Raw genomic sequence first — 24,621 nt, 5'->3', positions numbered from 1 at the left:
CTTAAGATATCACCCCATACTTTGTACTGGTCAACTAAAACCTATCTCAAAGATCACCGATGATTTCCACTGCTAAATCTTTGACCTGTCTCTCAATTCTCATTTTGGTTGACCTCTCCAGTTTTTGACCTTACTTCTGTCTATTGTTCTCTCCCTCAGCTTCTTTGACACTGTCCTCTCCTGTTTCTCCTCCCACCTGTTTGAGGACTCTCCAAGTTCCTTTGCCAGATCATCATCCAACTCTCACCCACTAAAAATGGGTTGTTCCCCAAGGCCCTTACCTGGAAGGGAGGGAATGAACATTGATAAGTACTTACTACATGCCAGGCACTGTGCTAAGCACTTTACAAATATTAGCTATATCATGTGAGACTCAGAACAACACTGTGAGGTAGGTACTATTATTATCCCCATCCTATAGTTGAAGAAACTGAGGGAAATAGAAATTTAAGTAACTTGGCCAGCATCACACAGCCAGTAAGTGTCTGAGGCTGGATTTGAATTCAAGTCTACCTGATTTAAGCCCGGCACCCTATCTATTGGACTACCTAGTTTTCTCTTTTTCCTGATGATCTTATTCATTCCCATGTGTTCCATTTATTCCCTCCAAAATCTATACAATCCAGCTCCAATCTCTGTTGTGAGTTCCAGTTCTGTCTAACCAGCTGCTTGTTAGACATCCACTACCTGGTTGTCCCTTCAGCATATGATTGTCTAAAATAGAACTCATTCCCTCCCCACTTCTACTTCTATAGAAGATTCCAATATCCTTCCAGTCACCCAGGTTCATAATCTTGAAGATATCCCTGTCTTTTCCTTCTCCTTTCCTCTCCATATTCAATCAGTCACAACTCAACATCTCTTCCTTTCTTTCTTCTCAACATCTCTCACTTCTCTCCACCTACACTGCAATTAACCTCTTTCTGGCCCTTTTCATCTCACCTGGACTACTGCAGTAGTTACCTGATTGGTCTCCCTGTTTTCGGGTTCTCCCTTCTCCAATCCATTTCTATACTGCGACCAGAATAAGCTTTTTAAGCACAGGTACGCTCATATCACTTTCTTCAGTGTTTCCTTATTGTCTCTAGGATTAAATGTTGTTCAGTTGTGTTCAATTCTTTGTTGATCCCATTTGGGGTTTTCTTGGCAAAGATACTGGAGTGGTTTGCCATTTCCTTCTCTGGTTCATTTTACAGATGAGGAAACTGGGGCAAATGAGATTAAGTGGTTTGCCCAGGGTCACACAGTTATTAGTTGTCTGAGGCCAGATTTGAATTCTGGTCTTCCTGACTCCAGGCGCAGTGTGCCATCCACTATGCCATTTAGCTGTCCCTAAGATTAAATACCAACTACTTAGTCTAGTATTTGGAGCCCCACATTCAATAAATACTTAATAAGTGCCAGGCACTCTGCTAGACATGGATAGAGAGACAAAAAAAAAAACCTCTCCCTGCCCTCAAGGAACTTGCATTCTCTACAACTTAACTGCAACCTACTTTTACACCATTTTTTTTCCTGCATTACTTTTTCATTCACTCTACAATCAAGCCTAATTGGACTGCTAGCTTTTCCCCAAACTAAACTTTTAATTTCATTTCATGACTTTGCACAGGCTGTCTCCATTTTTGATATGCACTCATTCCCTCTTAACCTCTGTTTCTTAGAATCTCTAGCTTTCATCAGAGCTCAGCTCATGTCACTTCCTTCAGAAAGCCTGTTATGATCCCCATAGTGGTTAGTGTAATCTCCCTTCTCAAATTATCTTTTCTTTATATATCTGTTTCAATGATGTTTTTGAGGCAGTTCTGGTGTCGTATAAAGCAGCTATTCTAAAAGTGTGGTTTGAGGACCCTAAGGGGTCCCCAATACCCTTTCAGGAGATCCCTGAAGTTAAAACTATTATCATAATAATACTAAGATGTTACTTGCCTACTAAAATACTCTTCCTTCTCCAACTGCATAGCTATGTGAGGCTGGATTTTCTTCATATATCCCAACAGATTGAATGCAGAAGCAGCTATAAGAATCCAATTGTTTTCTATTAAACCAGACATAAAAGATTTGCAAAAACATATATAAAACAATTCTACTCTTCTTCTCACTAATTTTTTTCTGTTTTGAAAAATAGTTATTTTACAATACTTTATTGTTATTTTTAAATGAGTTAATAATTATTCTAGAAATCTATCAGTTTATATCTAATACAGTAAATCACAATAACTATGACCCACATAAACAAAAGCTTTTTGGGGTCCTCAGTTATTTTCAAGAGCATAAATAAAGGGGTCCTGAGACCAAAAAGTCTGAGAATTGCTGAATTTGAGAACACTGGATTTAAGTCAAAGGACCTAAGTTCAAATCCTCATTCTGTCACTACTTATGCAACCTTGGGAAAGTCATTTAACTTCCCTGGGTCTTAGTTTCCTTATTTGTCAAATGAGAGTGTTGGAAGAGATCTCTCTCCTCTGAGATCCATTCTAGCTCTAAATCTAAGGTCTCATGATCCCAGAGACATGTAAATTGCTTCATGGTTTAGTTTTAGTTTTTGTATTTCCAGTGCCCAACATGGGGCCATGCACATCAAGGCACTTGTTGACTTGAAATACGATGTGGTTGAGAATGAAAATATTCCTATTGTATATGTTGCTACTTAGCACAGAAAAATGGAGAAATTCCAGCGCATGCATCTAACAGTGGGTAGAATGTTCTAAAAGGACCCCATTGTATTCCAAAACCCTACAGGGATAGCTTAAATTTTTCTAAAATTTATTCCATTCAATAATTATGATGAGCTTGGTTGATGTGGTGAAAATTACCCTTCATATACGTTTCCTTTTGAAATTGAAGAGCTTCATGTAACTAACCTGAAGCAGTTTGTCAGCTGTTTATACATGGCAAACAGATGTCTGCTTGAAAAGCAGCAAACTTGGCCTCGGTGTCATTTATCGTTTTGGCTGTAAAACTCTTTTTTTCCTGGAGGGAGAACAGCCTATTCAGTATTCATAAACAACAAACCATACTACAATTGAAGTTACTGATCAAAAATGGGAGAAAGTATCTAAGTCTTATTACCTAAGGAAAGAATATCCATTTGGAATAAGTCTGATTATGTTAAATTGAAAAGTTTTTGCACAAACAAAGCCAATGCAACCAAGATTAGGAGGGAAGCAGAAAATTGTCTCTGATAAAGGCCTCATTTCTAAAATATACAAGGAATTGAGTCAAACTTATAAGAATACAAGTCATTCCCCTATTGAGAAATGGTTAAAGGATATGAACAGACAGTTTTCAGAGGAAGAAATTAAAGATATCTCTAGTTATACGAAAAAAACGCTCTAAATCACTATTGATTAGAGAAATGCAGATCAAATCAAAACAACTTTTAGGTACCACACCTCTCCTGTCAGACTGGCTAACATGACAAAACAGGAAAATGATAAATGCTGGAGAAGATGTGAGAAAATAGGAATACTGTTACATTGTTGGTGAAGTTGTGAAGTGATCCATCCATTCTGGAGAGCAATTTGGAACTATGCCCAAAGGGCTATAAAAATATGCATACCCTTTGACCCAGCAATACCACTTCTAGGGCCGTATTCCAAGTGGGAAAAAGATTCGTATGTACAAAAATATTTATAGCAGCTCTTTTTGCAGTGGCAAAGCATTGGAAATCAAGGAGATGCTCACCAACTGGGGATTTGCTAAACAAATTACGGTATATTAATGTAATGTAATACTATTGTGCTGTAAGAAATGAAGAGCAGATGGACTTCACCCGGAAAGACCTACATGATCTGATGCTAAGTGAGGGGAGCAGAACCAGGAGAACGTTATACACGATTATAGACACAACATCTGTGATGACTAACTTTGACAGACTTGGCTCTTCTCAGCAATACAAGGTTCTATGACAGCTCGAAAAGACTCATGATGGAAAAAGCTATCCATATCCAGAGAAAGAAATATAGAGTCTGAATGCAGATTGAAGCAAACTATTTGCTCTCTTTTTTTTCTTCTTTTTTGGTTTTGTTTCTTCTTTCTGATGGTTCATTTCATAATTCTTCTTTACAACTTGATTATTGTGTAAATAAGCTTAACGTGAAGCTATATGTAGAACCTATATCAGATTATATGCTGTCTTGGGGGGGAGAGGGGAGGAGAGGGAAGGGGAGAAAATTTGGAACTCAAAAACTTGTGGAACTGAGTGTTGTAAATTAAAAATAAAAAATAAATTTAAAAAAAGAATATCCATTTGGCACAAATCCCACCAGCTTTGTTGCCTATTGACATCACATTTAAAGCATTGCTGAGAAAGACTTTGAGTACTAAAAATTAATTATCTTAAAATTCGATTTGGCAGCTTTTTAAAGATCTCATCAACTTTCACAACTCAAGCCAAGTAGGGACAAAAATTTAGGAAGACTCTTGGGTACTGGGACAACTTTACAGGGCAAAACAAAAAACAAAAAAGCTCTAAAATGTTATCATTTGAGTTATCCCCATCATCTAGTCGAGCACCTTATATATGCAGTAGACTTATTACCTGTGTGACCTTGGCAAAGGAACTTGACTTCCCTAGACCAATAAAATTAAATCATACCAAAATATTTTTTAAAATTATTAGTATTTTTGTTTTTACATTACATTTATTTCTCAATGTTTCCCCCCTCGCCCCAAGACACTCCTTATAGCAAAGAAAAAAAAGAGAAAATTCAGAAAACATATCAAAAAAGTTTGAAATAATCTTTAATGTTCTATACCTCTAGCCTCCTATCTCTGTGAAGAGAGAAGGAGGTGCCTTCTCTTTAGAGGTCCTGTTTGGAGCCCAGATTGAACATTATTATTTCAGAGCACTCAATTTTGATTATTTTGCTGTTGTCGTTCTTCCCATTTTCTTTGCTATAGTTGTTGTGTCTATTTTCTGGTCCTGTCTTCTTTGTATCAATTCATTTCTCTTCCCATACTTCTCTGCATTTATATTCATTATATTTATTGTTTCTTATGGCACAACAATAGATGAATAAGTGAATGAAAAAGCATTTATTAAGTGCTTATTATGTGCCAAACACTGTGCTGGGGTTATACTTTTTTTTTTAAAAGGAGATAATTCTTGCTCTCAAGGAGCTCATACTCTTATTGGGGAAGATAACACATATTAAATAGTCTGGTTGCAGGACAGATGTCCTAAGATGTAGTTGTGACGCAGATGGAAAGGACCAGGGGTTCTAAAAGGTGCACCAGTTCAGATAACAGTGCCCAGGGGTCTGGAGGCTACAGGGGCAGGGCAAAAGGGGTGGCCCAGAGAGTGGCAAGGTAGATAGTAAGTCTTAGTAGTCTTCTGTCTCATTGGAAGACATGTAATTGATGACTCATAGCTCATCCAAGTGGCATCAGTAGTCACTGTTCCCACCTGGTCACCTCAATGGGGTTTGGCAGCCCAGAGTTCTTGGAAAAAGGTAAAGGGAAGCAAGGGAGAAGGACATCAGTTATAGTCAGCTACCACAATTTGTTTAGGCATTCCCCAAACAATGGTTCTTGGGCCAAGCAGAGCCCCAATGCCAAGCACCACCAAAGGTCAGAGCCATTATGTGATGGAATAGAACCAGACCTTTCCCTTCACTAGTACTGTAAATTATGTGGACTGTGTCAGTTGAGGAAAAAGAGTCGACTTTCTAGTAGTTATGAGTGTTCTTCCTTGAAAGTGAAGTATCACCTTCATCTGGAGGAATGTATATGTCCTCGAGGGAGCTGGAGGCCCACTAAAGACTTCCTGAGAAATGGGGGGCTACCAGAAGGGTGAATTTAGAGGATGTATAGTCCCCTAAGGGAAACAAAGGCCTACTATGGAGGATGAAGAGTTGTTTTATTTTTTAAATTGAATAAAGCCTGTCCTATATCCAGTGTTATATTAGCCTTAGCGCTTGCATGGGATAGTAATCTTTTACCTTTTCTGTAGTAGCTCAGATACGTGCCAAATTCTGAACTTTCCAGAGGAAACCTTTGATGGGAGTATATACCAAAAAGATTGTGTAAGAAGTCCTTACAATTGAAGCCAAGGTAAAACTATACCTCTGGTTATAGACCAGATAGAAATATAAATATGATCTATATGTCTATATCCATCTCTCTGTCTCTCCCTCTTTCTGTCTCTGTCTGTCTGTCTTTGTCTTTCTCTGTCTTTCTCTCTCTCTCTCCCTCCCTCTCTCTCTCTCTCTCTCTCTCTCTCTCTCTCTCTCTCTCTCTCAGCTACAAGGCCTGTCCTGGATTCCAACCCCCAGATTCCTATGGTCCATTGTCTCAATATTCCAAAAAAACCCAGGGTCAGAGACTCCCCTCCCTTCATCTAGAACTGAAAAAAAAACAAACAAAAAGGCCTAGTTCTGAGGCCTATTTCTCAGAGCCATATGACCTCAAAGGGTACAGCATGGTCTTTCACCAGATGCCGTATGTGAAAGAATCATTGAATGAAGCAAAATAAAAGATGGCCAAAGCTCACTCAGATCTTTGTGAAGGTTCCACAGATAATCAAAAACTGCCCTTCCCAATTATGTGGTCAGCCAACTGTAACCAGTTACAAAATGTCCACACATTCACTGGAGTCTCCAAGGCTCTTCCTTTATATGCTATCACAATTATCCTAGAAGCAAGCTCCCTAGAATCCTCCACATGGAGAAATTGCATCAGCTGAATAAGCTAACAGAATCTGTGCATGTGCCAGTCCCCAGTTACCTATAATACAGCACAATTTTATGTTTTCTTTTTTAAAAATTTCTTTGTTTTTTACTTTTTATTTTCAGTTCCAAATTCTCTCCCTTCCTCCACCCTCTCCTCCATCCATTGAGAAGACAAGAAACAACTTTATATTTTCAATAAAAACTATAGCCTCAAATGCACTATAGATTCAAAAGGAAATTTCAGTACATGAGCAACAAATTATAAAAGACAGTAATAAAAAGTTATATGGGGAAGGGGATAAAAAGCATTTCTTCATAAGACCAATAAACACAGGAGATAGCAGTTAAGAGGCCACTGTTTGGGAGAGGAATTTAAACGTAGTAGATTTTAAGTGAAATAGAAGGATCTTTGAGGCTAAGAAAGATACCGAAAGCATTCCTAGATGTTGGTAGTTATGGAAGAAGCTCATGATCCCACAGTGATGAGCCTGAAAACATTAGGCAAGTTTTTGGTGATTGTGTTTTTAAGATAACATTTTAGCACCTTTTATGTACCCCCTTCCCAAAATGAATAGAAAACAATAGCTTGCCCTACTTTATTAGTATTCCAAGTCAAACTTGGTATTAGTGGAAACATAATAATAATCACTAGTATTGTCAAAATGGAACTTTAAGGTTTGTAGAGCACTTTACATATATTATCTCATATGGTCCTCACAACTATGAAGTAGGCAATATTATCCTCACCTTCCAAATGAGGAAACTGAGTTTAAGAGAAGTGACCTGTCTTGCCCCACAATACCCATAGCTAGTAGTATCTGAGGTGGGATTCAGATTCAAGTTTTCCTAACTCTGAGGCTTCTTCTCTATCTCTGTCATTTTATAACAGGCAGTTTCAGTTGTTTTGTTTTCTTTCCACTTATATTGTACTGATGTCTTATATTGTTTTTCTGGCTCTGGTGACTTCACTTTGCATCATTTTTTTTTGGAGGGGGGCAGGCAAGGCAATTGGGATTAAGTGATTTGCCCAAGGTCACACAGCTAGTAAGTGTCAAGTGTCTGAGGCCAGATTTGAACTCAGATCCTCCTGACTCCAGAGCTTTATTCACTGTGCCACCTAGCTGCCCCTTCACTTTGCATCATTTCATACATCTTTCCATGCTTCTCTGTATTCATATTTGTCATTTCTTATAGCACAATAATATTCCATTACAGTCATGTGCCACAATTTATTTAGCCATTCCCCAGTTAATAGGCATCTACTTATCCACCACAAAAAGTTGTGTTACCAATATTTTAATATCTATGGAGATGTTTTTTGGTTAATGACTTCTTTGGGGTACATACCTAACAGTGGAAGCTCTGGATCAAAGGGTATGGACTTTTTTTTATCACTTTATTTGCATAATTCTGTTGAAGCAGACCAATATACAAATACCACTTAAAAAAATATTTTAAAAGGCATTTTAAGAAATCTGTTCTACCCTTTGACCCAGAAATATCACTTCTAGGTCTGTATCCCAAAGAGATCATAAAAATGGGAAAAGGACCCACATGTACAAACATATTTATAGCAGTTCTTTTTGTGGCGATGTATCAGCAAAGCAATAAACACAACATTAGTGATAATTGTGAATATGCCTATGTAGTTCTGTATCACAAAATATGAGAGTCTCTCCACATAGCAGGTAGAAGAAGTAAAACATTTATTCAGACTCCAGATAACCAGATCCCCATAACCAAGCAACCAATTCCCACAACCAGTAGGCTCACTTTATCATAACAGCAAGGAACTTAAAACACAACATCACAGCATGGAGCCTCGGCATCCACCCCCCTGCTGGGGCCTACAATAACACTCACACAGCACAGCACAGCACGTCTGCTCTTTCCCTCAGCTCTGTAGTAACTGCTCTCTCAGCATTTCCTGTGACACAATTTCCTTTTCCACTCAGCAAGCTCCTCCTACCACTTATGTCTTAGGCTTCCTGTGATGTAAGCAGGTCACATGGACTATTAATGGGTAGGAAAGATCTTCAAATCTAAATTGCTATTACATTTGGCCCCAAGATCTTTCTTATCCATTACATAGGGCAATGGGAGTTTTGGTATAACTGGTGTCAACAGAACTTTACACAACAATATAACAGGGATAACACAAGATAAGCATATAAAACAGTATCATCATTCCCCCCTCAAATGAATGGGGATCAAAATCTTGGGGTAAGGGGTGAAGGTCTCATCTTCCATAGCTTCTTCCTGATGAAATTGGACATAGAGCTGTTCCCTCCTCAAGAGGTAAAGAGTCCTATTTGAGAGGTCAGTTCTTTAGCTGGCATCCAAAGTTTGGTTGACACCAAGTCCAGGGATGACACATCACAGTCATGGACAGGTCTAGAGGTGACATCCAAACACATCAGAGGGTGACATTTGGCTTAAGCAATCAGACATCTGCAGGTGGATGATACTAAGCTTGCAAGAAACATATCTCACAAACAAAAGCCAAAAAGAAACAAAGAGACTATCATAGGCTCATTCATGATAGAATACATGAGTCAAGGATACAGTTTTATAATTATTTTCTCCTGGGTAGATCACTGTTACAGTATTGTCTTTCCCATTTTCTGCAGCCTTGGAACATCATCTGGCTTCTGTTTTACCTATATTTTAGCTCCCTACTTTATTCTATCAGTAGAACCAAATCCTTCCTTTCCTCTGATAGTTATTTTGGAAGGAGGGTCTGTTTTCACAAGGGGCGTTGTTTCACAAGGAATAATAATCGATTGAACTATTCTATCATTTTTACAAAATTATATAGGTTCTTCACCCAAATTCTGGAATGACACAATAATTTCTCCTTGATAACTAGAATCTGTCACTGCAGCTAATACATGTATTCCCTGAGCTGCTAATCCTAATTTAGGTAATATCCATCTAAAATAATTCTTAGGGATTCTCATACATATCCCAGTAGAGATTTTTCTCATCTCTTTTCTATCCAACCAAAAGTCCTCTAAACAATGTAAATCATATCCTGCTGAACCAGGTATTTCTGGATACTGTGGTGGGACATCTTCCTTCACAGTTCAATACTCAATATTTTGGATCTCATGTGTTTGCTGTTTTCTGATTTGCAGATTTGGAGTCATCATTCTGGCTAGAGGTGTACTTCCTCCTAATGGTCTATGATTCAAATTATGTAAAGCAGTCAACAAATTATCTTTCCAATGTTGATATGACTCATTAGAACTTGACTTTCTTAACTGTTCTTTCAACAATCCATTCATTCTTTCTATCATTCTTTCTATCTAATATATATCCACTCTATATTGCTTTATACACAATATCTCTTCATCTCATTACCTTTGAAATGTGACCCGCTGTCACTTTGAATCTGCATTGGGGTTACATAGTGCAGACTTATAACATCTAGAGTTTTACAGGTGTTTTTCTGGGTTGCATTCTTATAAGGACAAGCCTCTAGTACACCTGAATAGGTGTCAACACAAGTACATATAAATTTGCATCCTTTATCTTGGGGTAGTGGTCCAATATTCTATCTGCCAAATCTGGGCTGGAACTTTTCCCCTTGCTATTTCCCCAGTTACTACCCTGGGAACAGTTCATTCGTATTCCAGTTGCTTTTCCTTTTCCTTTTCCAATGCTACTTGCTTTAACAATGAATGAGAGATACTAATACCTTGATCTTGTGCCCACCAGTGTGTGGCCTGGACCCCTAAATGGCCAGCCATTTGGTGGACTCATTTTGCTAGTACTGGCACAAAGAAAAGGATGCAATGCTTTTCAGATGACAAGGGTGCCACGAGAATATTCTCCACATATACTATAATTTCTATCTGATGTTTTGTGTTCCTTAAATACATATGATATCCTATATTGATATCTAGTGTTTTGTTGAATAATCACAGGTTGAAATGAAACACACACACACACCAAAAAAACTCTGCCACTAAATGCTGCTGTTTGGATCAAAGGAAACTTGTTAAATCCCATATGAACCTTCAGAAAAAAAAAACTCAGCCAGTAAAAGCTGCTGATTATGGCATCATGGAATACTTATGATATTATTATTCTAAATCACCAGGGTAACATGTGGAGGTGGTGGTAACAACAGGGAAGGACCTAGGAGAGAACATTCCTGGAGAGGAAAGCAAGGAGGTAGGATGCGGCTTTTAGTTTGAACAGTGGCAGGTTTATAGAATGTGGAATGTTATATTCTAGACTGGTTTTCTGTGGATTATTGAATCCTGGAGTGGTGTGCTATAGATTGCTATGTGGCATTATGTCACTAAGGTGAGATTCAGGACCTGGATTGCGACCATGAACATGCCTGTATGGTTCAGAATTGTAAAGCACGAAAAACTCTCCCAGTAAAAGGCAGGGGAAATAGAACATTTCTTTGGACAGCAAAGAATCATATCCCAGAACCTGTAATTCTATTAGTTATAGCAGTAATTATATTCCAAAAGCAGCAAGACCACCTCAATGTATTCACAAGGAGATTAAAACACAGTATTAGGGCAAAGATCCAAGTCATCCCCTAAGCTTCTCCACCCACCAACCCCTAGGGTCCTGCCTTAAAGAATCACTCACAAATCCTAACTGTTTACCTGCCTGTTTCCTTTCCACAGTCAGTGCTCTGATCTGCAACTTTCTGGTGTCCACTCTCTCCTCAGCACTCTCTTCTGCAGTTCTGTGGACTTGGAGTTCTTTCTGCCTCCATTTGGTTTAAATGTTCAATTCAGTCTTTTCTTCTCAATTTGGAAATCTGGGTTTTCAATAGCTATGTTCCCAGTGTGTAAGTTCTTTTGAGGGCCCCTGCACTTCATGCCAAAAAAGGCACAAGAATTTGGCAAATATCTTTAAGTCCTGGTGGGCATCACAAAGATACGGGCTTGCCTTTCTTCCCTGTAGATACCAGAGGCCTATTGCATGGGTGGCAAAGACCTTCAATAACATTATTACCACTGGCAGAGAGGTTGGTTTTCAAAGTGATATGGTGTGAGAGAGCAGCTTAAGTGTTCCTGATATGTGGATTGTTAAAAATACTGCTATATTGTGATGTCTTAACATTGTCCTACATATGCTATTCTTTAAGATTTTGTGCTAATTTTCTCATTTACCATATCTTTTTCATGACATTTAAATGTGTATTAAGTTCTTATAACACTCATTGACCTTTTGATAAATTGGCGCGAGACCAGCTGATCCTCGAGGGGATCTCCCAAAAGCCAGACTTTACCAACCATATTTAGAATCAGAGTAGGGACAATATGTTCAGTAGCAATCTTTGCTAGTCAATCAGCATGTGCATTGTGCTCACATTCTGGTGTAGTGAGGGCCATGTAAGCGACTACATGAAAAACTGACAAATTAGTAACCAAAGACATGTCTCATATATCTTCCCATAATTCTTTGCTCCAAACTTGTTTACCATGAATTTCCCAGTTTTGATTTTTCCACATTGGCATCCATGTAGCTAACCCATTAGCTACCGCCCAAAAATCAGTGAATATATGACACTGTCCTCCTTTCTCTGTTTTAATAGCTTGATGTACTGCCATAAGTTCAGCATGTTGACTACTTCCACCTATCCCAGTACTTTCCAAAGTTCTCTTAGTACATGGGTTATAGGCTACTGCTTTCTAATGTCTTTCATGGCCCAAATATTTTGCTGTCCCATCAATAAACCATGCATGTTTCTTCTGTTCTTCAGTCAATTCATCATATCTATCATTCCATTTTACCAAGGATTGTACCAACTGTTGCCTTGGTTCAGGGGGTTTGTCATTTCCATCAGTGTCTATATTTGCTATAGATTCATGTAGAGCAAAAACTCCACTTTTGCCTGTTTTCAATCTATTCTGAATATACCATTTCATTTAGTTATGCTAGCCTCTTGCACATGTCCAATCCTGTGAGATGCTGGGGTACTCATTACCCAGGTCATAATTGGGATTCCAGACCTCAATATCACTTCATGGCTCAGAGTCAGTTGTTCATTCTCTACCAAAGCCCAATATGCAGCTAACAACTGCTTTCCAAAAAGTGTATATTGTATTCCAGATGAAGATAGTTTCCTTGATCAAAATTCTAAGGGTACATTTTGATTTTGGTGTATCTGCCATAAACTCCAATTCGCACAATCCTGTACAGGCACTTTTAATTCCACCAGGCCAGTTTGCATAGGCCATAAATCTAGAGCCAATTATATAGCAGCTTTGGCTTCTTCAAAAGCTTTACTCTGTTCAAGTCCCCAATCAAATTCATATTTTTTCCTGGTAACTTTACGTAAGGGTTTCAAAATCTGTCCTACATGTGGAATGTGGTGCCTTCAATATCCAAACAGTCCTGTAAACTTTTGGGCCTCTTTCTTATTGGTGGGGATAGGAAAATCTTGAATCTTTTGTTGAGCTTATGGGAAAATTTGTCGTAATCCTTTATTCCACCATACACCCAAAAATCTTACACTTTGAGCTGGTCCTTGAATCTTTGCAGGGTTAATTTCCCATCCTTTACTTTTCATATGCTTAATTAAAAGTATCAAATTCTTCTCCCCTTCTTTCCCATTTCCTCCCTGTATCATAATGTCATCTATGTAGTGGGCAAGCTGTATACCAGGTAACTTCAATTCATCCAAATGTTCAGCCAAAATCAAATAGTTGAGCTATGCAGATAGATGGGGCAGCTAGGTGGTGCAGTGAGTACAGCATGGGCCCTGGAGTCAGGAGGACCTGAGTTCAAATGTGACCTCAGACACTTGACACATGTACTAGCTGTGTGATCTTGGGCAAGTCACCCGATTGCCCTGCCAAAAACCAAAAAAAAAAAAAATCCACCTCGTAAAAGTATATTGTCGGCTCTACCATGTGAAAGCAAACCGGTCCCATTGTTTGGAATCTATTGGGATTGTAAAGAAAACATTGGCCAAATCAATAACTGCATACCAAGTACCATCATATTTCTGGATCTTTTCCATTAAGGTAACAGTATCTGGAACAGCAGCATACAAGAGAGGAGTCACTTTATTCAATTGTCTTCAATCTGCTGTCATTCTCCGCGTTCCATCTGACTTTTGTATTGGTGTATCAGCAAGGCAGTAATCACAACATAGATGATAATTGTCAAAATGCCTGTGTGGTTCTGTATCACAAAATATACGAGACTCTCAACATAGAAGGCAGAAAAAGTAAACCATTTATTCAGACACCAGAGAATCCCACAAGCCATCTGCCCAATCCATCACAGCGGCAAAGAATTTGATACATAATATCACAGCATGGATCCTTGCTATCTCAAAACCTCTCCACCCCCTGCTGGGGCCTTCCCACAAAACAATCAAAACTTATATTACAGCTATCACAGGTCAGCTCTCTTTCCCTCAGCTCTAACTGTCATAACTACTCTCTCATTATTTCCTGTGACACAATTTCCTTTTCCTCTCAGCAAGCTCCTCCCACCACATGTGACTTAGGTTTCTTGTGATATAAGCAGGTCACATGGCCTATTAATGGATGGGAAAGATCCTCAAATCTAAATTGCTATTACAACTGGCCATAGAGGATCATTCCATCAAGTGGTTGTAGGGACTAACACTCCTGCTTCACTCCTTTATAGTATTGGCAATTTCATCTTGCCCACTTGGCACATGATACTGCTTCAAAGTAATTATTTTAGAAGGTTCAGGTAAAATGATTGGGTCCATTTTTATTTTTCGCACTAAAACTGTATTAATTCCTATCTTCCTTACTGCAAATTGATATCTCCCTTCAGGTAAATTCAGATTCATACCTTTCAATATATCTATTCCAATGATGTATTCAGGGATGGGTACAATGACTACAGTATATTTTTCTTAGGCAATTGTCCAATTTTCATCATTAGTTTGACTTGTCTGGCTGATATTTCAGTCCCTTCTAGTCCTGTGATGGTAATAGGAGTTCCATGCTTAAATTTGTCAGGATTTCCATAAATCAAGGTGGTTCTGCCCCAGTGTCTATCTATGCCCTAGTTATAGTATTTGATCCATTTTTCCTATATATAGTCGGATTAATATGGGGTCTGTAATCCTGTTTATGTGTTTCTTTAATCTGAGCTAGGCCCCAGCCTATTTCCTAGTCTCTTTGAAGGTGTGACTCATTTGGATACAAGGACTCAAGATCTGTAGGATTTGTAGGGGCAGTTCTGACTTCTCTATTCCATCTACTATAAGCCCCTTATCTCTGTACATTTTGTGTAGTTCATTTGTTGGAATATCATCTATTCTTCTAAAATTTACCCCTGCTCTCAACAGAGTAGTAAAACATTTTTTTTCTTGTCACTCTATTCTGATGTTGAATTTGCTGGCTATTCACTCTTCTCTCTCGAGGAAATTTATCTTTTCCTCAGTTTCCTAAGTCACTTAACTGTGAAGTCTTATCTAGCACCACCAAAAGAGGGTTCCCTACTTCTGCAATCAGCAGAATCAGAATTCAGTGTTCATAAGTGGGGAGAGCAGTTTTAACAATCAAATTCCTATGAGAGACTTGGAAGGGAGTATCATAATAAACTTTGGCATTCCCCAACATAATAGGAGTCTTCATTATCTCCTCCTTTAACTTTCTCATACAGTCCCTTAGTGAATACCAGGGTCTATCTGCAGTAGGCCACATAGAATCAGCAGGATATTCTCTATTACAACGTTCTACAACTAAAGATAACAGATTGGTTGTTTGGTTACCTCCTTGCAAATGAAATCCCTAAAAACTTGCTGACAAAAGGACTTTGACTAACACTTATGAATCTCATACAATCCACAGTATCTACAGACACTCCTATAGCCCCTTCATCACCCATTCTCACCATGCAAAATTTTAATGATTCTCCCATTCTCTGGGTGAACCTACTCAAGATATCTGTGATTTCCTGCTGTGTACAATCCTCCAACATCTCTCTGAACACTGCATTACTGTCTTGGGTTTCTTGCCTCCTTTGCTGTATGGGGCGCACTGCTGTTTGAGGAGCCTGGTCTGATACTGTATCATTCTCTGGTTCAGGAGCATCAAACCACAAAATAACATTTTGTGCCTCAGATTCTGATATTGTATCATCTTCTCTGGACTTTCCTCCCCCTGTCACCATGGCAACCAGACTGGCTGCTATACTCAGTCTGGGCTGAAATGAAATACACTCTTGATCTCCTTGGCTCCCTCTGTCTTCTAGCCAAATTAACAGCAAAATCAATAGATTCCTGAACAATAATCTGTCGTTCTGCCACCTGAGATTCCCCGTCTTGCTGTGGTGTAGAAGAAATATTCTTGGGAGAGGATTCTGGGAAGATGGCAAAGAGGGTCAGAAAATTCCAAGCTCTCAAGATTTTCCTCCACAAGAGTAGCATGAACAAAGTGTGGATGGAGACAAAGAAGAATAGGGGCACAACCAGGATCTTCCTGGGACAGTTTGAGAAGACCTAAAGAAAAATCCCAGGATCAGGTTTGGTCTCTGCGAGGAGAAAACACCTCCAGGCTAGGTTCCACTTTAACAACAAGCGGGCAAGCCACTTAAACAACTAGCAGCAAGCCCTAGGGTTAGTTGGTTTAAGAGGCTGCCTTGCCAGCCACTGAAACTTTGCACCCCGGGATAGTGAGGGGAGTCATGCACTTGAGCCCAGGAAGATTGAGGGAACTTCTGCTGATGAGGAACACCAGATGCAGCTGTGCTGCAAAGAGGGGTGGGGGCCAGAAGGAATCGGCACATGCCCAGTGAGTGCTGAAGCAGTGGGGCAGAAAGTCCGTGGTTGTGGGTTGGAGATTTGGCTTTGGTTCCAAGCTAGAGGGAAGAACTGAAGATCTGGAGCAAGAGGCACCATTTCCCATACCCCAGGGCTAGAGGTGATTACAAAAACCAAGTTATTACCACAAAAAAATGCACAGGGAAAGGGGAAAGAATCCAACCATAGAAACTTATTACGGGAATAGAGATGCCCAGAGTTCATCTTCAGAGGAGGATATTGAAGTAAAGAAACCCCCAAAGGGCAATCTCAAATGGGTCACTTGCCCAAAAAGAATTTATAGAAGATCTTTAAAAATCAAATGACAGAGATGGAGGAAAAAATAAAAATAATTCAAGAAAAACAAGAAGGTTATGAAAGGAAAGTCAACCAATTAGAAAAGGAGATCCAGAATCTCAAAGAGGAAAATAACACCTTGAAAATTAGAATTGGGCAAGTGAAGCCTCTGAAACTATAAGAGATCAAGAAATAATTAAACAAAATATGAATAATGAAAAAATAGCAGAGGAAGTAAAACATCTTATAAGAAAAACAACAGATTTGGATAATAGATCAAGAAGAGAAAATATAAAAATAATTGGAGTAACTGAAAGTTGTGACCAAAAAAAGAATCCTGATAAAATAATACAAGAAATAATTAAAGAAAACTGTCCTGAAGCATTAGAACAAGGCAGAGAAATGGAAATAGAAAAAAATCCATCAAACACCACTCAAAAGAGAAGAAAACTCATAGGACTAGCATGGTCAAATTCAGAAACCCCTAGCTCAAGGATAAAATATTAAAAGCATCAAGATTAAAACAATTTAAATATGATGGTGCCACAATTAGAATTACACAAGACCTAGCAGCAGAGAATATAAAGGACCGCAGGTCTTGGAAAACAATATATTGAAGAGCAAAAGACCTGGGGCTCTGGCCAAAAATATCATACCCTTCAAATTTAAGTATTATCTTGAATGAAAAAAAAATGGACATTTGACAAACCCTCAGACTTTCAAGACTTTGTTTAAAAAAAAATCCTTAACTTACAGAAGATTCAAAATACAAGAACCAAGAGAAACATAAGGTACATACCAAAGACTGACTATAAGGGATTCATAATGACAGACTGTTTACCTTTTATATAACATAAAATGTACAACGTATGTCTAAGATTCTTATTAATAATTGTCAAGCTCATAAGAAAGAGGGGGATAAACCTGACTATGATATGAATTTAAAAAGTAAAACCATTTAGAAACAGCTAAAAAGAGTAACTATTTTCTACAAAAGAGGTACAAGAGGAAGAAAGGATACAGAGAATTTAGATGGGGGAGGAGGGCTGGTAGTTCTGGTAACCTCTCTTCATCGGGAATGGGTTTAAAAGGGAACAATACCTATATATTTAGAAGAGTATAAAAAGTCTTCTAAATTTAGAAGAAATAAAATGGTAGGGGAATAGAGAGGGGGGAGGGAACAAGGGAGGGATTTTTAGAGGGAAGACTGAGGGAATAGGTAGCAGGGAGGTATAGAAGGGTGTTTAGATTTATGGGAATGGGAAGATAGGGGAGGGATCCTTGAAGGGGGGAAGGCAAGTAATAGGAGGGCAAGGTAGTGGGTAGAAGTAAAGTAGAGGAGGCAGGAGGGATAGGAAACAAGAGATATGTTCAAACATAAAAACAAAGATCAGGAGTATAGTATGTTTGGGAAAGTATATGTCTATATATGCATGTGTTTGTGTATAAGTGTATGTATATATCTGTATGTGTATGTATATATTGAGAAACATCTAAACTATAGCCTTCTGGGAGGGGAGGGGAGGGGAAAAAAGAACAAAGTTAAAAAGTGCACAGTAGGGAACAAAAGGAAACACAAGGAAGCAGAGAACAGATGGACAATTCTCAACACAAGGTGTATTATTTATCATACAGACTTTCTTGAAATGAAAATTTATCTTTATATATTTTGAATCCTCTCATGTTCTGCTATGCACATGACATGCTTTTTTTCCTTTCTTACTTTGTATTTAAGTTTCAATATTTACATTTATGGTATGTTTTTGCTTCTTTTCTCTATTCTGTATTTATGTTCTGGTGAAATAACTTTAAAAAACAAATTAAAAAATAAAATAAAATAAAAAATAAAACAAGAAGAAATATTCTCATTTGAGCTAGATGTTTCTCCAGTCATCTCAGTTTTCTCTCTTAACAGCCTGTCCCTGCTTTCATATATAATATGATATGCTGTGAGTAAAATCCAGCCTCATATAGAGGTTGCTATTGGCAGTTCTCTCCCTGGCTTAACTGTAATTTCTTGCAAACATCTTTCCAAATCTCTAGGTTATCCCTCCTGAAGCTTCTGTTTCCAGTCCTCATACAGTTCTGCATTTTACAGGTAGCAAAGAATTGGAAATTGAGGGGATGTCCATCAATTGGGCAATGACTGAACACTTGTGTTATATGAATATAATGGAATACTATTGTGCTATAAGAAATAATGAGCAGGAGGACTTCAGAAAAACCTGGAAAGACTTATATGAACTGATGGTGAGTGAAACGAGCAGAACCAAGAGAACACTGTACATAGTAACAGCCACATTGTTCAATGACTGACTGATAGACTTAGCTTTTCCCAGCAATGCAAGGATCTAAGACAACTCCAAAATGATGGAAAATGCCATCCACATCCAGAGAAAGAACTTTGGAGTCTGACTACAGATGGAAGTATACTATGTCCTTTCTTTTTCTTTTGTTGTTTTGTTTTGTTTCTTCTTTCTTGTGGTTCTTCCCATTGGTTCTAATTCTTTTTCACATAATGACTAATGTGAAAATATTTTTAGTTTGAATGTATATGTAGAGCCTAGGTCAGATTGCACACTGTCTCGGGGAAGGGGGAGGAGTGAGAGGGGGAGAAAATTTAAAACTCAAAATCTTATGGAAGTGAATGTCGAAAACTAAAAATAAATAAATTATATAAAAAAATTTGTCCTAGTCAGAAGACTTTTGAATAATCTGAAAGGGAAGTCTAATCAGTTTTTCTTTATCTATCAAATCTAAAATAATGACCTTGCTCCCCTTCCTCCAAATTAGTCCAAGAAAGGACTCCTTGATGAAGTACCAAACTCTGGAATAGTCCACTTTCACCAGATTTGCACAATGATTAGAATAAGAGAAGAAAGTCATCTCTTTGATTACTTCACTTGAGGGTAGTATCTCTTGAGTTTACCATTAACCTGCTGGAAAAGGGAATACTAAAGAGACTGATCAAAGAAAAAATGAATAGTTTTAGAAAAATGATTTTACAAGGGTATGCTGAAAGTTAAGTGACCATTGTTCTGTCTGATGAAGCAAAATGTTCATGGAACTTTACTGTGATTGCTATAATTATGTTTTAACTTATGGAAGGATTTTGTCTGTTGTTTTGAGGATATCATACATTCTAACAAGAAAATGATTTGCTAGAGATTTTCAGAGTTATGGAGTATCTCTGTCCATCTTTGTTTCTCTCCTGTTCTAAGCAAAAATGCTGTAACAATAATTTAAATTAATAAAAAATAGTGTCTGGCAGGCTTATACCTAAAACACAAAGTATAGAATTTTCCTCCACAATTCCAAATTGCTTTCCGCAATGGTTGTTCCAATTCACAGATACAACAACAATGTATTAGTGTGCCTGTCTTTCTATAATCCATCCTTTATCGATAATTCCTATCTTTCATCATCTTTGCCAGTTTTCTCAGTGTGAGGATTGTTTTGACTTGCATTGTTCTTATTAAAGTAGTTTTTGTATGGTTGTTATAGTTTATAATTCTTTTGAGAACTATTTGCTCATGTCCTTTGACAACTTATCTATTGGGGAAAGCAGTATTATTTTTAATCTGTATATGAATTTGTACCAATGACCTCAAATCTTGTTATGCTAATAACTTGCTTGCTTTGTTATAGGTAGTCAATGTAATTAATATTTTACAGATGGAGAAACTGAGGCATAGAAAGTTAACATATAAGAGTGGATTTCTTTCTGCCATCTCCAGAGAACATCTCTCTAGGTAAACAACATTACTACCAATTATCAACAATCAGAATTAATTGAGTACTTACAAAGTTCAAGGTACTTAACAGGAGATTTTGTGGTTCATTCATTCTAAGATGGTAACATTATTTGAGAAGAAAAATTGCATTATGGGGGACATCAGCATGGGTGTGTAGCCATAGGAGCACAGCAAAAATTGCCACCTCTGCCCCAATCTGATCCCTCCAGTATTGACTCCTTGAGGCTTGATCATGTGCATGGCTCTGGTTCTTCCTGCTGGGGGCAGGATGAGATTTTAAGAAATTTCCCTGTCTCAACTTAAATATTAAGGGATACTACTCAGAACTCTTCTTAGGTAGTCCTAGGCAGAGTGTATTTTTAAAAGATATATTGATGGCATAGTGGATAGAGCACTGGCCCTGCATTTGAGGACCTGAGTTGAAATCTAGCCACTTATTATCTGTGTAACCTTGGGTAAGTCACTTAACCCCAACTGCCTCAAAAAAAAAAATTGGTTTGAGGGATTTTCTGTGCTTTCTGGATAGGGCTATGGATCTGACTAATAAAAAAAATTAAAAGTACATTGATTAACCCTAGGCATAGGGCAGTCTCACAAAAGAATGATAACTCTGCCTTTTTTAGGGAAAAGCTACAGCATCTGCAGACAAGCCCAGCAAATGGACAAAGTTTGGCGGAGAAGATATCTAGCAGCAGAGGGCAACAACGTTTTATCATGTTTGAAAAATCCTAGCAGTAGCTCTAGGAAGACAGGGGTTAGGGTCAGGCAGAGAGGGACAGAACCTAGAGCAGGTGTAGTAGAGCATAGGTTCAGAAGTGGAGGTGTAAAAAGTGTTCTGGTTTGGGTTTAGCCCTTAGCCATAGGAATATGAGGTGTCTGCCTAGTATGGGTATCTGTGGGAGATTGTAGGGAGAATGTTATTTACTTTGCTATTATGTCCCAATTAAAGACTTTACTATTTGTCACTAAAGAATGCACTAGATGGGAGTGCAAACCCCTCTTATTCAAAAAGCTGTGTTGTCAGACTTGAGGTCTATTAATGTTCCTGGATAATTTGTCATGGCTAAGTCATATATTTCTGAGTCTCAGACAACAACTTACGTTAGTGGTCTCTGGGACTCTTCAGATATAGGTGAGAGTTTGAAAGATATCTTAAATTATTTGGTACTTGCTGAATGCCCATAGTATACCAGATATACCCTTCCTGTTTAGATGACCTGTCAAAATAGGTGACTCTGGGTTTTCAAATGCTATGCAACAACAGTGGCACACTGATGGAAAACAGGGCAGAAGGCACTAAGAAGCACTGTTTGTAGACGATTATTTATAAATAAGAATTTGATTGTGATTCTTTACATGTGAGCATCTTTTCCAGTGATCAACACATGGACATGCAACTGGGGGAAATGATTGTATTACTTTTGACATTGTCACAATCAACAAAACTGGAAGGAAGTTTCAACTACGTGGTTCACAATTTCTCCTTAGAGAGGCAAGTAAAGAAGTGGGAAGAGTTTCTTTTATCGTATGTCCAAAGGTAACAAGAAATTTAATTGCATGCAAATCAAAACAACTCCTAGGTACCACTTCTCTCCTGTCAAATTGGCTAACATGACAAAACAGGAAAATGATAAATGCTGGAGAAGATGTGGGAAAATTGGAACATTAATGCATTGTTGGTGGAGTTTTGAAGTGATCCAACAGAACAATTTGGAACTATGCCCAAAGGGCTATAAAAATGTGCATACCCTTTGACCCAGCAATACCACTTCTAGGGCCGTATCCCAAGTGGGAAAAAGATTCGTATGTACAAAAATATTTATAGCAGCTCTTTTTGCAGTGGCAAAGCATTGGAAATCAAGGAGATGCTCACCAATTGGGGATTTGCTAAACAAATTGTGGTATATGAATGTAATGTAATACTATTGTCCAAGGGGCAAGGACAACTCCAGGGGACTCACGATGGAGAATGCTATCTTCATCCAGAGAAAGAACTGCGAAGTTTGAATACAGATCGAGGCACACTACATGCTTGCCTTTTTTGCTTCTTTTTTTGTTTTTGTTTTTGGGTTTTTTTTTTGGTTCTGTTTCTTCTTTCTCATGATTCATTCCATTGGTCAAAATTCTTCTCCACGACTTGACTAGTGCATAAATTAATTCAATGCGAAGTTATACATGACAGTTATATGAGATTCCATGCCGTCTTGGGGAGGGAGGGGGGAGGGAGGGGAGAAAAACTGGAACTCAAAACCATGTAGAACCGTGTGTGGTAAACTAAAAATAAATAAAGAAATTCAAAAAAATAAAATAAAATAAAATATAATGTTCCAAGACCTACAGTCTTTTGTAGTAGAAGCTGGGAGGTCTTGTGAAATCCTAACAAAAAAAAAATTGTCTTTATATGTAACTGGGAAAAATAAAATACTATTTAAAAGAAAAAAAAATACTATTGTGCTGTAAGAAATGAGGAGCGGATGGACTTCATAATAACCCAGAAAGACTTAGTTCATATGAACTGATGCTGAGTGAGGGGGAGCAGAACCAGGAGAACATGTTAAAAAGAAGAAATGTTTAAAAATCAAGAAATAGGGAAGTGGAAAATTCTGAGGCTGTGAGAGTCTGATGGCTCAGCCTCTGGGAAAGTTTACCCTGAAAGTTTTTGTTCTTTCTTCTGGTTCTGGTTTAAAGATTTGCTCAGTAAGGATAGGGTCACTGTGACCTGCTTTCCTTTACTGTAAAATTACTATAGAAGAATGGAGAGGGTCTCCTCCTCCCCTTATCCTATTCTCCTTCTTTAGATTTATAGATGTCACCTCATAGTAATCATTAACTAAGGGAATGGGAATTGGAGTTTCTGTGCCTCAGTTTCCTGGTTCTTTGCCTGCCACCCAGCCAGTGGTGAGAAGGGTCAGAGATGGGTGGGAATTCTCTTGTGTTAGGTATAATTATTGGTGCTTTGCCGCTTGTAAAGAGCCTCCTTTACTGGTTCCGCTCCTTTTACTGCTAGTGGAGGACGGGCAATTCTTGAGAACTGAATAAAATTTATTTTGTTCCCACCCTGAGATGGCTCCTTATTAACTTTTAATTAGTGAGGGTCTTTCATCCCACACACCTTGAATCTGGAGTGCAGTCTCTGGGAACCCCCTTGAACTCTCCTTGAATCTTCCCACTTGATCTGGCCTTCCCCTGAGGCCATAAGCCTTTTGTTATCTAGGCCCAAATCTCTACCTGGCCTAGCCCTTTATTTTCCAGCTGCCTCCCACCCTTGATCCCATCAAAATTCCATTCTCTTGTTTCCTGGAGTCTTGACCTCTAGTCACCCCAGTCTCATCAAGATCCTCCTTAGACTCCTCCTCAAGACCCTCCCTAAACCCTCCTCTAGACACCCCAGACTACTTGACCACCCCTCAATCCCTCCCACAATCTTTCTGTATATAAGTCTCATCTGGCCTCCATGAAGGCGTTTAGATTCAATCTAGCTCAGTAGCTTGAATCTGGCCAGCTCGCGCGACAACCTGTGTTAAACCTGAAAATTTGGTTGAAGGAAACAACAGATAGGTGATAGAAAAATCCATGTTGTTTATTATTTTCCCTTAAAGCATAGCTAAGCTAGCTTACTTGTACGTACAAGGAGTCAGAGCACAAGCTCTGGCTGTCTGAACAAAGGAATGAGAAAACTTATATACGTTATTTTAACAGACCTAGCATGCCTGTATTACCTCATGTTTATGACCCCCATGTATGTTTAACCATGATACAAGAAGAAGATTTTCCTTAATGGAAAGAATGTTGACAAAGGTCAGTTAATATGAATCGAGGTAGTCTCTCTTGGGGTTAGGGTCTCATCTTTTAATGGCTAACAGGGGTAAGAATGTCCTTAGGTCAGTCTAATCTGGTCTTGTTGACAGAAGTAAGGGTATTTCCCAAGCAAACTTTTAGAGAGAACAAAGAAGCCCAGGTCCTGGATCTTCCTCCAGTTACTCATTAATTCAGGCTCTGGGTCTAGTTAAAATTAAAAATGATATAAAATAGCATAATATTTTCCACACCCGTTATGGTGGATCCTTAATAAACTTTGTCTTTTTCCTTGGCTGAGAAGGCTTGAGCGGAATTCATTATGCAGGAC

This window comes from Trichosurus vulpecula, chromosome 1 (genome assembly GCF_011100635.1).
Source record: "Trichosurus vulpecula isolate mTriVul1 chromosome 1, mTriVul1.pri, whole genome shotgun sequence".
NCBI lineage: Eukaryota > Metazoa > Chordata > Mammalia > Diprotodontia > Phalangeridae > Trichosurus > Trichosurus vulpecula.
This window is presented reverse-complemented; position numbering follows the sequence as displayed.